This window comes from Chelonia mydas, chromosome 2, assembly GCF_015237465.2.
Source record: "Chelonia mydas isolate rCheMyd1 chromosome 2, rCheMyd1.pri.v2, whole genome shotgun sequence".
Taxonomy (NCBI): domain Eukaryota; kingdom Metazoa; phylum Chordata; order Testudines; family Cheloniidae; genus Chelonia; species Chelonia mydas.
Window position 1 is genome coordinate 214,452,799 of NC_057850.1, and position 16,273 is coordinate 214,469,071.

The 16,273-nt window shown below is 40.0% G+C and overlaps 1 protein-coding gene across 6 annotated transcripts in view; it reads right to left on the reverse strand.

Moving 5' to 3' along the window:
* Window positions 1-16,273, reverse strand: part of DYNC1I1 (dynein cytoplasmic 1 intermediate chain 1) — a 256,182-nt gene that overhangs the window by 155,499 nt on the left and 84,410 nt on the right. The window lies entirely within an intron of this gene.

Consider the following 16,273-nt stretch of genomic DNA (forward strand, 5'->3'; position numbering starts at 1 on the left):
ACACAGGAGGTCAGACTACATGCTCACAATGGTCCCTTCTGGCCTTGGCATCTACAAATCTACTGCCCAGGTAGTAAAGCAGCAGTGGAGCCATCTCATGGTTGCAGTAGCCTCTGCAACTGCTGTGCTACTTGGGAGAGAGGTAGGAGGTGGCCTGCAAATCCACATAGGGATGGAGCTATTGACTATACCTCTTTACCTTTCCTGGCCTATCCCTCCTTCCCTGCCAAACTCCCTTTTAGGCTGACACCCCCATGCAGCATAGCTCTACAGCATGCCAGGATCACAGACTCCCTTGCCCCGAGCAGGGTCTCTGCATCCTGCTCCTGTAGCCATGGCACAATGGAACCGCACTTGGAGCTGTACATGCCCACAGAGCCAGTTTTTCATTCTGTCTGTTAACAGAGATGGAAAAATGGAGTGAACATGTTTGGACATGGAATTTAGAGCTACCATCTGGTTAATTATATAGTGAATATATAGGACTCTGCTTGCTGACTTAGACACAAAAGTCTGGGCATTTCAATAAATAGACCTACTTCTCCAGCATGGCAGGAGCTAGGAATGATGAGAAACAAGTCCTATGACTTCATGTGTGGCATTTACAATAAGGAAAACTCAGTGCCACACATGAAGTACAGTAAAAGTAACAGAAACAGCAAAATAGCTCTTGGTTTCCTTATTTAAACAGTTCGACTATAGCTGGAAGTCCCTTCCTGCCAAAGCAAGCGAACCACAATCACTCCTCCTCTGAACATTTTCACCTAGTTTGTCTTGTACAAAAAAGGAGTTTTTTGCTATTGGTAAATCAGTTTTTAGAAGCACACGTGTGTTTTTAGAGGGGCTGTTGAATTACGGAAACAAGAGCTACACCTGATGAATTATACTGAAGACAAATAAAAGCCCTTTGTGTATTTTGATTGAAACGAATGCTAAAAATACACCAATGCTTGCAGCTGTTTAATTTGCTGTAGTGGTGATTCCAGTTTTGTACTTTTAATTGCTATTGTACAAAATTCTTTGATTGCACTTGGTGAAATTAAGCTTTTCCCTGTTTAATGATTAAACCTGGGAAAAACTGAACTATGTTCTATTTAAAAATGTAAATTATTGTCTGTGCCTAAAAGCATAAGTAAATCTTTGCAGATATTTGTCACAAGCCCTCTTTCCTCTAACTGATGCACTTTTTAAAACCAATAATTCAACATGGTTTGCGGTACACTGCCTTTCTAGATGAGAGCACACCTCCCAGTGCAATCAATGAACATTTATGCACATGTATCTGAGTGTAAAATGTGTGTCTCGAACAGCAGCATCTACATTTTCAGAGGTTTCAGCTAGACTCCAGTTGTGTGCACACAGTGCGGAGTCTTTGCACTCTCACTTGGGCATGCATACAATAGAAGTTACATGCACAAAACTTGCTTGCACTCCATCTATGCATGCAAATTAATTTTGCATGTGTAAATTCTGTAATTTGTGTCACAAACGGAGGCCATGTTTGGAAAAGGAGTCCCTTCAATGTGCACTCAGTGCTCAGTACTTTTTAAATTTTAAAACATGTACACTATAATAAGTCTATTTTTCTTATTTCCCTACTGCTTACACAATTGCACTGCATTAATATTACATTGCAAGAAGGCTGTGAATTTAAGATTATAGACTTCCTCTATTTGTGACATATCTGTTTTGTAAACAACTGGGATAATCAGACTGATCTTTCAGATTATCTGTTGGAAACCTGGTGTTTCTCCACTGACAGTAATATTTATTTAAGCAATGCCACTTTTTAGCTAAAAGAGATATGAGGATCACATTTTGTTTTGAAGCAAGTGCAGGCCATGCACAGGAAGGATAGTTCAATAGTTAGGGCACCAGGCTATGACTTGGGACAGCCTGGTTCAATTCCTTGCCCTGCCACAGACTTCCCTGGAGCCTTAGGCAAATCGGTGCTTTAGTTCCCCCTCTGTAAAATGGGGATAATAGTATTTCACTACCTCACAGGAATAAGAGGGTAAATAGATTACAGATTATGAGATGCTCCGATACTACATTGATGAGTGTTGTATGATAAATGTTAGAGGGACAACAATAGTAACTATAAGATTCAGTTTAACCCTTCATCCATTTTTTAGGAGAGTAGGCAAAAAAACACAATTTTCAGCATACTTGTTTTTTTAAATGGCTGAAGACATTGATTACAAAAACAATTCACCTCTGAGTTGAAACCACGCATCAAAGATCTCCTAAAAGGAGATTTTTTTCCCCAGAAAGCTCTGAGCAAACAAAAATAAGGAGTAGGGATAGAACTGTGTACAGAATCTCAAGAACAGTTTGCCAACATGAATAATATACGAAATACAGCAGAGAACTTAATACCATGTCTTCAGGTCATCACACAACTTTACCGCACCACCAGATCTTTGGGAATTGTGCATGCAGCTGTATATGACCCAAATAACTTAACTGAAGACAATGCCTAAGTATATACACTCAGTATAGCTATAAGTATTCAGGCATCCCATATATTTTTTCTTATGTTGTTCCCCCTTTCCCTAGTGATTATCTTTCATGGAAGCACAAACATTCAGATAAGACAAGTCCATGAAGCATGTCTCTACATTTCTGTCCTCGGGCAAGGGGAGAGAAAGAGAGAGTAATTTCATTAAATGGTCCCTCTGATTGGTTTTACAATACTGAGTTCTCATTTTCATCCAACTCTCAAAAGTAGATCTGGGTGAAATTTTTCAACCAAAATTTTTTGCACTGGAAAATGCAGATTCGTCAGCATCAGAGCAGTTGATGAAGTCACATCAATTTTGCCAAATTGCTTCAACGCTAAAAATTAAAAAAAAAACATCTTTCAACATCTTCAAAATGCCCAATTTTTTTTCCATCTGAAATTACTTTTTGTTTCAAAATGTCCTTTAATCTCACCTTTTAACACGTTAAAATGTTAAATGACCAAAATGAAACAATCTGTTTTTGATTTGGGGGCCAAAATATACCTTATTCACCCAGCTCTAATCAATAGCTTTTCTTCTGTAATATTCATTCAGAACTAACGTTAAGGCCACGCGTTTTGCCAGTTCTGGATCTGCAGTCAGTAATGGGCACCATCAACCCTTGAATAGCTTCTCCTGTGTTCCAGTTCAGTGAACTCAGCAACACTTAAATACCACAACATTTCACCAGAATTAACCAGTTACTTCTCTCAACACTCCCAAATAAAAATAGAGCCAAATCCCACCTTCATGTAAGTATGTGCAACTCCCGTTAAATGCGGTGAGAGTGGCACACAGGTTCTCAAGGGCAGATCTGGGCCTTTTTTCATAACACGCAGTAAGGGAGGGTGTGTAATGTGGTGGAGGGAGACTAGAATATTTATACAGACCAATGATCTGAGGTGTTGTCTTGTAGACTCAGCACAAGCTTGGGGGGACATGCATCACTGGATGTCCCGCTCACAAAGATTCTGACTGGAAGAGCCTACTACATTCCCTGATTGGCCCAGACGGGCTATTTAAGGCCTAGGGGAAACACCTGGAGGTTGTCTGGGCAACTAAGTGGATTCCTGCTGAAACAGATCCAGCCGCATACTGCTGATACCTTGCCTTGCTCCTGGTCCCCTGCTCTGCTCCTGACACTTCACCTTGCCTCTGTTCCACTAACCCTATTTTAGCTGACTCACTTGGCTCCAGTCCGGTGTAGCTCATCAACCTTAACTCCAATCTGATCCTACATCCTGACACTAGTATGAACTGTTGCTTCTGGCCTTGATCCTGTAGACTAAACTCAGACAACATCCCCTGGAAACCAAGCCCTGGCCTCAACCCATGCCCCATAGCATGGGTCCTGACAAACAGGTATGGTGATATTTACTTGCCCTATTTTCCAAGAATGCAGCCTTGGTCAGGGCAGTCTTTTTAGGAAAAATGATAGAGGAAAAAATACTTTTTCTATGCTTTCGAGGAAATGCTGTGGAGTCACGGAATGGGGATCTTCACCGTGATCTTGCTGGATTCTCTAGCAGCTAGGCTTTCATTTCTTTAAATATGAATTTTTCTGAACTTTCTGGTTTTAAAGAGTCTTCACATTGTAAATCACTACACTCCTATCCTGTTGAGTCTGCAGCCACAAAACTGAACCAACAGCACCACGAGAGTTGTGAACTTCCCTCAATCATCTTCGGTCTTTTCTAAAATATTCCCCTCCCCCCCTTAATATTTCCCACCATTGCCACTATCAATGCAGCTTCACCAGCGGCAGCACTGTGCACATTCTTGACTCTCCCTCTTTGTTCTCATATGCACCTGCTCTACTATCTGTTTATTCTTCTCGTCCCGTCATGGCCACCTCTGTTTGTCCATATCAGTTTTTCACTTGTGCTGCTTTGTTTATGTTGAGCAGCAGAGAACTGGAAGTTGGACCAAGACTAGGGAACCAGGAGGATAGTACCAGTGGATCAGAGAACAGATTTTGTTCCCATAGGCACCAAACAGGAATTCTGAATTCACCTTGGTGCGAAATTCAAATTCCTCCTGGCCAACTGGATGTTGTTTGTGTTCCAATGAGTACTGAAAGTCACCATCCCTGTAATTAAGTCTCAAAATTAAGAGTCCCTTAAGGCTATGTCATTGTGACACATTGGCTTTAATGTGAATCTGCCATTTTTGACACAAAGCAGAAATAATAAATTGAGCCCCATCTCTTTAAAGTAGAGTTTGAAAACCAGAGGGGCCTTTCAGAATTGGATTGGAAGATGAAAGTTGTGAAGCATAGGATTTGGGTTTTTTTCATCTGTTTTGATTAGTAATAAAGGTTTAGAATTATGCAAGCCTATCATCTTTACTGCTAGTCTTTGTGTTTATGATTCTGGCTTACACAAGTTATCCTGACCAGTCAAAATCATCAACTATGAAACATGACTGGGTGGGTTTGTTTAACTCATAACCTAAGAGTAGCATGTGTTGTAGAAGGTGTGGGCTCATTTGCCAATGTGAGATATTTTTCATGCTGTCACAGTACATTTTCTGCCAGCTAATCAAGCATCCCAGGGTGGCACCTACCAGCTGCAGAGGCAGTTGATCACCTACATTCCTAGCTGGTGGGAAAGTGCCATGTAGGGAGAAGTTCGGATTCAGAGAGAAATGCAATTTTTAATAGGTTAGTTACATATTAAAAAAATACTTATGACAACATCGTAAAAGATAACATAATATAGTGATATGGTGCATTTTAAAAACAATTCATTAAACCACCTTTAAATATTCTTAGACAGGCTCTGGAAAAAAAATACCAAAATGCCTGTATAAGCAAGGGGAAAGGCGATGAGAGATTCTGTACAAGCTCAATCTCCAAATACTTAAGTTGTCAGGGTTTCACAGATGTTTTTAGATCATAACATGGGTCAGAGGATAACTGGTAAGGTCAGCTGGAAAACTGGAAATGTAAACACTTTTTTTGGACCTTCATGAATGGGACCTTCAGAATGGGAACTTCAAGGTGAAAGAAAAATGAGACAACCTAACTCCATTACTCTAACCTACTGTACAAGCACTGGCTCCTGGTCCGCCAACCCTTGGGATGATCCAAAATCATTTTGCTTGTTGATTATATGAAGGTTCTTGGGAAAAGGCAACATTAAAAAGACATACATTCTAAACTGGCATGACAACTTTTCTTTTAAGGAATAATAAAGGGGAGAGAGAATTTAGGTTTTTTGAAGCAGCAACTAGGGAAATTTTTTCTCTTATGACAAGTCAGCAGCACACTCTACTGGCTGTTTCCCTGAAGTTTTCTAGATTAAAAACAAAAGCTACTGCAATGCAATATATCTTTTGCTCATCCCAATGACATACTGTGAGGCATCACAGTCTAGTAGATACAAAGTGGGAGTCCAAAGACTTTGGTTGTAGTCCTGTCTCTGCCACTGACTCCTTTTATTACCTTGGGCAAATAACTTAACGTCTCTCTTTTCCTCAGGGTATGTCTCCACTGTACAGGAGAGTGTGATTGTAGCGCATGTAGCTTTTAATCTAGCTAGGATGTGTAACAATAGCAGTGGAGATGCAGTGGCACAGGCTTCAGTGGGCTAGCAACCCAAGTATGAACACAGGCCGATCTGTACTCAGGTGGCTAGCCTGTGCAGAAACCTAAGCTGCCACATCTACACTGCTGTTGTCACTTGTGCTAGCTAAATTAAAGCATGCATGGGTATGCCTAGCTGCTACAATCACACCTTCACTTGCAGTGTAGATTCCCCCATTTTTCTTGTCTGTAAAAAATAAGAATGATACTTACCAGCCCTTGTAAAGCACTATGATATTTACAGATTAAAGGCACAGGCACTGAGTAGAATTATTATTAATATATTAAAGTTTAAAATGAGATTAAAAATCATAGACGGCAAAATTCTTCTTTCAGATCAGCACAGTGGTTCATGATGACTTTTTTCTCTCTTAGCACAAAGAACTCCAGAGAGAGAGAGAGAGAAAATATTTATCAAACTATCTATCCTTAAACTATTTCAGTTGTTCAGCTACGATTCTCTGTGTAAATAACCTTTTCCCAGAAAATGTATAATTGAAGACTGTTTTTTTGATGGTTTTGCATGGAGCATATAGAAAGAAGGTGTAATTCACCTCCGCCAAAGGTGAATTATCCCCCATACAACAAGTCTCATGTCAGCCCCCAAAGCCAGGTTTAACTGGGACCTCAGTGATGCAGAGGCCTAATGCTAGTCCTTTGAACAGTTTCACCTCAACTAACTAGTTTAACACTTTTTTACATCCCAATACTTACTAATCTCATGCATTCAAAATAGTTTTTGAAACTAACCTCAATACTTAAATGTAGTAAATATCTCTGGAAACCATACACCGTATATCCCTCTTCAGACTCTTTCAGGTTCCCACTGAAGGACCAGTAACCTAAAAGCAATGTCATTTTTGTCACAGACCAATTTCACTGTAAGTAGCAGTTCATTATATTTGCATATTGCAATGCATTCAAATAAATTTGGGGCTTTCATGTGGTGTTCCACTATCAGAGTCAACCTACTTTCTGCTCCTCTATAAACATCATGCTCATCTAAATTCACTGAAGATGAATGCCTCTGTAATTCAAAAGGAATCTTTCTTCTTTCAAATTAAAACAGCAGCCTTAAATACACATAAACTACCTCCCAATTTGCAAAAAAAAAAAAAAAAAAAAAAAGTGTTTCCCAACCCAAACTTCTTATAGGGTAGGAAAAATTATGCCGGAGGAAAAAATAACTGTACAGTGAAAAATCACTGGATTCTAGAAATATTTTTTCACATGAGAAAGACAGGCTTTTAGGTAGACACTTTCTCTATGCAACCAATTTCTCTTATATAAAACTCAGCTAACAGGATTTCAGTGTATTTATCCTATGAGTAGAGACATGAGCCCAAACTCTCATGATATCTACAAAAGACGCAGTATGATTGCATGAGACTTTGAGGCTTTTTATTTTACAAAGAAAGAGACAATTCCCAAGGCTTGCTTGAAGTTATATTGGCTCTTATGGGTAGGAGTAATTGAGAGATTATATGAAGACAAATCAATACCATCTCCTCACTAGCTGGACTCTTTATAATAGTACTAAACTGAACACCTTTTTATCAATTTCAAGTTTATTTTTCTATGTTTACAATAGATTGTATTTAATGGACTGTACCAGTGAATAGAGTACCAATTCCTTTATCTGGAAACTAGGACAGTGACTGCCTCAACAAAACTATCTCAGTTTGTACAAAAGCAAACATGATCACATATGGTGTAACAAAAGAATAGACAAGTGAGGTTGTCTCAGTGGACCAGTTTTAGCGGAATGGCAGCTTTTGGGCATGCTTTTCATGGTTATTTTTTTCTCAAAACTAAGGAGGAATGAAACTTACCGCCCTGGGATGAGCTAAAATCTCTCTACATTATAATTGTAATTCTTTCCAGTTATGCATTATGGCTCTGACCCAAAGCTCTTTGACGTCAATAGAAAAACTCCCATTGACTTCAGTGGCTTTGAATCAAGTCCTAAATCTGTGTAACTATGCCTTTATATCACCCTCATGCTGTCTCCCATACCCAAACTGTGGGACTACCAAGGACCAGTATGACTGCAGGCATAACTTAGAGAAGTCTCAGGGCTGCTCTAAATTGCGTTTAATAGCATCAGCTCCCAAGGAACTGACTGACAGAGAAAAATGTAACCTGCTCATATCACCTTCCCCTCTGAAACAGCCTGACAGCAGGCCCAGGAGCGTGGTTGCGGTAAGCCATCTAGGGATTCCATTATGCCAAAGAATCCACATCCAGCAGATCATTCAGCTGGTTTACTGCCTACGTTGTGCCACTGGCAGAACACAAGGATAGTTTCTTGCCCAGAACAACTGATACAATCAGCTTAAAATTAATTTTGAAAAACAACTCTCTCCCCACTGCTACATTCCCTTTCTATTGCTTATTGATGCATGTCCCAGACTCCTCATCTTCAAGATTATGAGCACTATGCTTAGTAATAAATGAATGCAAAGATTAGGCCCTTAGATAGTGAGTTCCTCAGGGCAGGGATCTGTCCATAAGACACAATGCATGCCAGTGATGCCATATAGATAATAATAAAAGCTAATTTAAAGAGTCAAACTCCCGAACACATTCCTTGTATATGGTGAATACACTGCAGATTAAACATACACATTTAGAACTTAAGCCTATATTAATATATCTTCAGTGTTTCAAACTTTGGCTTAGTTTAGTTTAGGCGCTGTTCCCTCCATAAAATTTGGAGGGGGCGTGTCTGACAAAATTGTTCTGTTCTATTCTATAGTGGTTCTTATACTACCTCAGAATATATGCACCTTCCAGGAGCACATTAAGTGAAGTGACTGATATCTGTGGTTCGTTCTTTTTCTCATCCTTTCACCAGAATGAAAGAATAGCATTTCACCTCCATAGGATGCAGCATGACTACGAGATTTCAGTCTCCAGTATAGCCAAGGGTAGAACCCAGTTCTCCTAAGTCCCAGTCCTATGTTCTAGCCACACAGCATTTCACCAGACTACACTGCATCTCATTGTTGGTTATTGGAAAGAGGAGGCATGTCCCACAGGGCTAAACTTGCAGCAAAGACAGCAAATTCAATGGGCCAAATGCTATTTTCAACTACTGAACAAGTGTGGAACTCCAGTGACTTTATGAGGATGCAGGAGTGTTACTGAGACCAGAAGTTTGCCCAAGGCATCTAAAAAATATAAAACTTGGCCAAAAATAGGTACGAATGATTTGCGTAAGTGCAGAAGGGGTTGACTTGCTTAGTTCAGTGGTTCTCAAAGCAGGTCCGCCGCTTGTGTAGGGAAAGCCCCTGGCATGCCGGACCGGTTTGTTTACCTGCCGAGTCCGCAGGTTTGGCCGATCGTGGCTCCCACTGGCCGCGGTTCACCGCTCCAGGCCAATGGGGGCTGCCTAAAACGGCGGGGGCCAAGGGATGTGCTTGCCGTCCTTTCCGCAGCCCCCATTGGCCTGGAGCGGCAAACTGCGGCCAGTGGGAGCTGCGATTGGCCGAACCTGAGGACGCGGCAAGTAAACAAACCGGCCCGGCGCACCAGGGGCTTTCCCTGAACAAGCGGCGGCCCTAGTTTGAGAACCACTAGTTTAGTTGACATTCTAAGAGCAAAATTATCTTCTCCAATCTGTTGATTCTTTTCCATACTCATAAGGAATGCAGACAATGCACTAAAGATCCTTTATAGAGGTACATGATGCAGATGAGAAAGGAGAACTTTGCACTTGGTATAATCTAATGCACCTGGAAGGAACATAATGCACAAATATAATTCCCAACTGACTTTAAAAGGCAATACCAAAAGGATGGAGTGCAATCAACCGCTCAAGATGTACAACCATTGGAGCCATTATCGTTGTAGATTTTGCTTCTTTCTTTCTTTCTTTCTTTCTTTCTTTCTTTCTTTCTTTCTTTCTTTCTTTTTTCTTTCTTCCTTTCTTTCTTTCTTTCTTGCACAATAAATATGATTAAGGCCTGGAGCCATTCTATTTACTTATCCCCTTCAGTATAATGTAGGAATCAACCAACCCTCAATGGGGTTGCATGAAGAGAGAAGAGACATTTATTTAGTTTACATCCTGTTTTTCAGTTTGTGGCTTTCTTTTTTTTCTTCAGCATGTTTGGCCAAAAACTTACTCATCAGGCAAAATTCTGCCATAGACGCACTCACAGAACTCCCATTTGGGACCTTAAACACAATCACCATGTAAAATGTTATATAATTATCACACTAGCTCATTGTCACCCAAACATAAACTTATTCTACTAAAATGGCCAGGTTCCAACTGATAGCTATTAACGGCTATCTGAAAGGGATGGAGTAGGTGAGAGTTGTTAAGCCTGGAATACATCTATTATGCTCTAGTGTTTCTGGAAAGCTCGAGAGGGCAAAAAGGCACAAAAAGAGGAACAGTTTACAGTCGGCAGTTCTGTGAAAAGGGAAGTGATGAAGGAACAGGGTATCCATCACTTCCACTGATTTGATATGAGACAGATCTTCCACCTCTGGGAACTAACCCAGTCCCATTCATAGAACTGAGGTGCCCGACAATGTGTGACATAACTTCAAGCTGTCGACTAGATTGTGGTCGACCCCAATCAGATACCCAAAGAATATTCCCCTCCTCCCCTAATGCGTTCCCTACACGGGGCCAGCCACCATTGCAGCCCTGCTCAGGTTTCTGACCCTGCTGACTGGCTGGCCATAAAGGGGATCAGAAAAGGCACCCTTTAAAGAAATCACCAGGGGAGCACAGCTGTTGAGCTACATTGGAGGTACGGGAGATGAGGTGCAGGACTGGGCCAGCTATAACATGTTCATCCATACACTGGGGGTGAAATTTACCCCTGTGGAGAGAGCCAACAAAAGGCCAATTTCTAACTATTAAGGATTAGGATCAGACCTTTGTGGGGGAATGGGGAGGCAGATTATCTCACATCTGCCTATTGCAGGGTTCTCACACCTTCCTCTGAAGAATCTGATACTGGCCAATGCCAGAAGAAAGATCGTTAACTAGACAGATCTTGGGTCTGATCAAGTAAGACAATTCCTATGGTCCTAAGTTTGTCTGACACAGAATTCATGGGAAGGGGGAAACTACCCTTCAGTTAACATTACAGAAGTTAAATGAGATTTTTCTGTATTAGTTGCCTGTGACTTTAAGGGCATATTCTTCGCCACTATTTAAACTTCTGTTAGCAATGCCTATGCAAGGCATTGCCATAGATATAAGTAAATAACTTTCAACAAAGAACTGAAAATTCCCAGCAGTGCCAAGGGCCCTCAAGGGCCATTGTCAGAAGGGCATAGGGTAGGTAGAACACCCTCAGCAGGACTTTGTCCAAGTAAGGATTGAGTAAAAACTGCATATCAGGATTTGTACAACCTACTCTGTCTGTGAGACCAACTCCCCTTGACATCAGCAGAGATTCAATGTGCAGACTGAGGGCATACACGGCACTAAAGACAGTTATACTCAACAAAAGCACTCTTCATGGGGGAGGGTTGTATGTACTTGCAGCACAAGTTTCAGCCTGGTTAAAATAAGATAGGTTATTGTTAGTATGAGGCGCAAAAGTTCTCTCTCAACTATTACTAAAAGGCCTCGAATAAAGAACATGCTGAGCTCCATATTTTGGTAGGAAATCACTTGAAATATTTTATTAGTGAAAAGGAGACAAGTGGATTTAAAGCATATCATGTTTTTAGATGACTAAGTTTCCTATGCATGGAGGCACCGATATAAATATTGCATCTGAAAAATGTCATGTTGTAAAAAAGCTACAGTTTCACCAATATAAAATATGAATGTAAACAACATATCTGTCAGACATGGCTATAACATACTGCTTAACACTGTTAACTTATAATATGCACCTATTATTGTTAGTTCTCCTAATGAAAGAAAGTAAAGACACTGCATAAATTCTTGAACACATGTTTCACTTTTCCAGCTGCCTTGTGCTGTAGAACATCATGCTAACAAGAAGTGATGCTAACAAGAAGCTAAAACCAGTGTAGCAAATGGGGCATTTAAATATATATATAAACATACAGACATTCATATAGAAAAAGAAATTGGCTATTTTGGGGAAATAAATGGATCCCTAGGCAGACATATTTCATCTTAATATTACCTGTATTTTCCTACATGGTAACCATTTCAGTTCTGCTTAATCAAAAAAGTTGTTGTACTCAGTGCTAAAATGGGGAGTCAATATTCAGTTCTCATTGTTTCATCTAAATAACAAATTTTATCTGTGGGGCTTAGGCAAGCAAAGAATACGAATTTTGGCTTCTTTCCTTAGTCACTTCATATCTGCTCTTAAACACCGATAGCTCCGGGCATAAGGCTTTTTTCTATGCTAAGATCATTTCCATAGTGCTTATTTCCTAACACCACATAGTGGCACATATCTAATGTCAGGTAACCTGAATTTTTCTACTTAAAGTTCACCAAATCCTCTGCAGCAGCTTTTGGTACCAGCTCCTACTTCTCTACATTCTGAGCTACCTCGATAAAAAAATTGTTTCTGCTACTTACTACACTGAAATCCATGTCCCCTGTCTGCGGGGCTTTTCAATCTCTGCTCAAGTAGAAAGTACTAGCATTTACATCAGCTGTGGCTTAACATAGCAGCACAGCGGTATGTTTAACCACCACTGAAACATCATAAAAATGGTATTTCACTTAGACTTTATTTTAAATACTTACTAAAAATAAATCATGGAAGTATAAACTATGTATTTCATTAAACCAACAGTTAGAGAGCCAAGAAAACAAGTCACAATATTAAAAAGTACCTGATGGTAATTATTCAGAAGTAAGATAGGAGGCTTTAGTATCTACTTTAACACTGGGAGGACGGGGGGAAAAGTGGATCCTTTGAACTTATAACCTACTGGAGGTGGTTTCCAGTGCAATAACACCCTGTTTAAACCCTATGGCTACAGTACATCTGTGGTTCACTGACTATAATTACAGCTTTAATACTGTAACTGTCGCAAACAAGTCCCATGGCGTATTAGACTAAACACATGAAGCATTTTGTCGTCTTGACTACAGCCTGTTTAATGGCATTTCAGGCTCCAGCCCTCAAGTCTGATCTTGGCCCAGCACTCCCCGGCAGTTAAAGCTGGCCTGAATTAGTTCCAAAGGAACACCATTCCAGCCCAACTGGGCACTGGACAATTACTTAAGAATATCATTTAGGGCTGAAACTGATATTTATCTAGTGATTGAAATCAGTTGGAAACTTGGTTAATGTTGTGTCAGCATTATGTCTTTCCTGGAGCCTTCAGAACTGTTGGTTTGGCTTGTTTCGCACTGGGCATTTACATCTAGGCTGACGTGGCTGCTTAAGCAGCAGAGTACCAAGTTTGTTTGTGTTTTTCTTTTTTTAACATTATTCCACTCTTCATTTCTTCCTTCCCCTGCCTTAAGAACAGCCATTCAGAAGATCTTAGATTGCTCTGATCACACTTTACATTTATTTTTAGAAAACTACAAATATTTTAAAATATTTTATTGAGACCGGACACGCTGCACTTGAAAGAGTGTCAGCCACCACCCTGGAGGTTTCACTGCATTCTTTTCCATTTGATTTTTGACAACTTGCAACCTTAGCCCCAGCTCTGCAGAATATTACACTTCCAAATGGAAAATAATGAATGAGGGGTGTGTACCAACTAAAGGGGAAATTTATCTTTAATGCCGCACGTTGGCATCCCTTTAGTCCCATTTAAACCCTGAGCTTAAGTGGTGCATTAGGCTAGTGTTGTCCACTTGTACAGGGGTGAGTTTCACTCTATTTTTTTTTTAAATGCAGATTGTGAGAATAATTCAAGTTGTACAGAAGCTTCCCTAGATGTACCTCGGTCAGCAAAACTTCACACAATTGTTACTGTTCTTTCCTATTGTGGTTTGAAACCTCTCTCTTTTACAGACTTCATATCATCATTTTCAGAGTCTTTTTTTCAAATGCACAGTACAATGTATTGCCACAAATAGATTCTGGAGGTTAGAGTCTGTAGCATACACTTCTGCCCATCGCCCCTTCCTGCAATGGCATTTCAGTTGCAATGGACCTTGCTTCTCTAGCCACAGATGCAGTACAATTTACATACAGAGAGAGACCTATGATCTCCCACCTACTCACTGCAAGAAACCTAAACTCCTGGAGCTGTTTCCTTAAAAGATGAAAGAGTACTTGGAAAAATCCTTGGTCAGGGATGAGTAGGGGAAGGGAGACTACACATGAATCTCTAGGGCCTCCCTACTCCCAAAATTACATATGTTAAAACCTATTAATTATTATTAATAATAATAACACATATGTAGGTTTGTAAGCACCTTTCAACCTAGGTTATCTAAATACTTGGCAAAGGTAAGATAAGTATCATTACACCCATTTTACATCTGGGGATATTGGCAGAGGCTTTGTATCAGTTATAACTGAAGAACAACCCAATACTTATCCTCATTATTCCAAAAATAAACCATAATTGTCTATCAACCCTAACAGGAAACACTGAATTACAAATGATGCAAGTCAATGATGCATCCTTCAGTGTATTTTTGGTTCATTCCCTTAATAGACCACAACACCACCACATTGTGCCTATATGTTAAATAAGAACAGCCTGTATTTATACAGTGTCTTTAATCCTGAAAGATCCCAAAGCACTTTATGAACAGTACAAAGTAGAACCCATAGGGAAAACTCATATACCAATGACAGGTTTCAGAGTAGCAGCCGTGTTAGTCTGTATTCGCAAAAAGAAAAGGAGTACTTGTGGCACCTTAGAGACTAATAAATTTGTTAGTCTCTAAGGTGCCACAAATACTCCTTTTCATATACCAATGTAATGCAGCCATCTCTGGGGTGAAATTTAGATAGCATAGTGGAGCAGCAAATTAAAAAGCCAAATGTTAGCTTTTTACAAGGAAGATATAAAGGAGGGTAAATTCTCTTTAATGTAGAAATACAGCAGAGCCCTTTCTAGTTATGGTGAGACAATCAGTTGAGAGCTCTGTGGGGTTTCCTAAATAAACACAAAAACCAGGGCCCCCAGCAGGTGGCCAAGTTTGATATTCAAATCATTAACATTTTTTACATGTGGAGTTTTCATTAGGACAAGGTTACCGCATGATGGACAATCTGTATATATCTGCAGATGTGGCATGCATGGAAGTCAAACCTGCACTAGGAGTATAATTCACAGCAATCTCTTTGCCCAAGAATAGCTGAAGGCAATGTCCAATCAAAGTACTGTCAGTGCGCTGCTCAGCGAATAAATGAGTTGCTTTGACAGGAAATTCCAACAGCAATTTTAATTCTGGTCAGGCTTCAGGAAGTGGAAAGAATAAAAACACATCAATTATAGTGACAGGAAGTTTTAAATCACATGGCAAGCAGCTGCTGCCAAAAGACATGTCGGCCAGTTGTGTTAAAAAGTATGGTATTTTGGTGTGACCAAAATTTTACACCAAAATTTTATAAGCTGACATCACTCCCTAATTGTATGTTATCTTGCTAGGAAGGTAAAGAAAATTACTCCGTGCAGAAAGCATGCTGTTATTACAAACAAATCAAACAGGCTGCTAGGGTTTTTTTAACTCTAAACCAAAAAAAAAAAATCAGCATATTTATACAAACAAAATATGCAAGCTAGTGGCGATATGAAAGTGTATGCATGCCGGCATCAGTAAAGCAGGAGATCTCAAGGGCTGGATGCAGAGACCATCTTTTCCTGAGTCAGCCCGTCGCTCAAGAATTATCAGTACTTTATTCGTTGTGCATACACTGATCTTTTCATGAGTACATGTGATAAATTAAGACCATCAGAATGGAGTGCTGGGTGGGGGCGGAAGCAATCAGAACCATTTGATATAAAATTCTTACTGTTCAGTGCAGAGTCTGTTTAACAATTTCCTTCAGTTATGTGTTTCAATGCTTTTCTTTATGTTTCCTGATGCGGAATACCGGGCTCAACATCAGTGAACTGTGGTTTAAATTTCTTTCAGCTGAACCACTAGATTAAGTCTTTTATTCGAATGTGCTGGTGAGGCCGGGGAGGATTTTGAAGATGAGTTGCTGATTTTTCTGCTACCAGATTAATGCAGGGTGCCACTGTTTGAATAGTATCATTTCAGGCCAGATCACTTAAATGAGTGTAAATTACTATG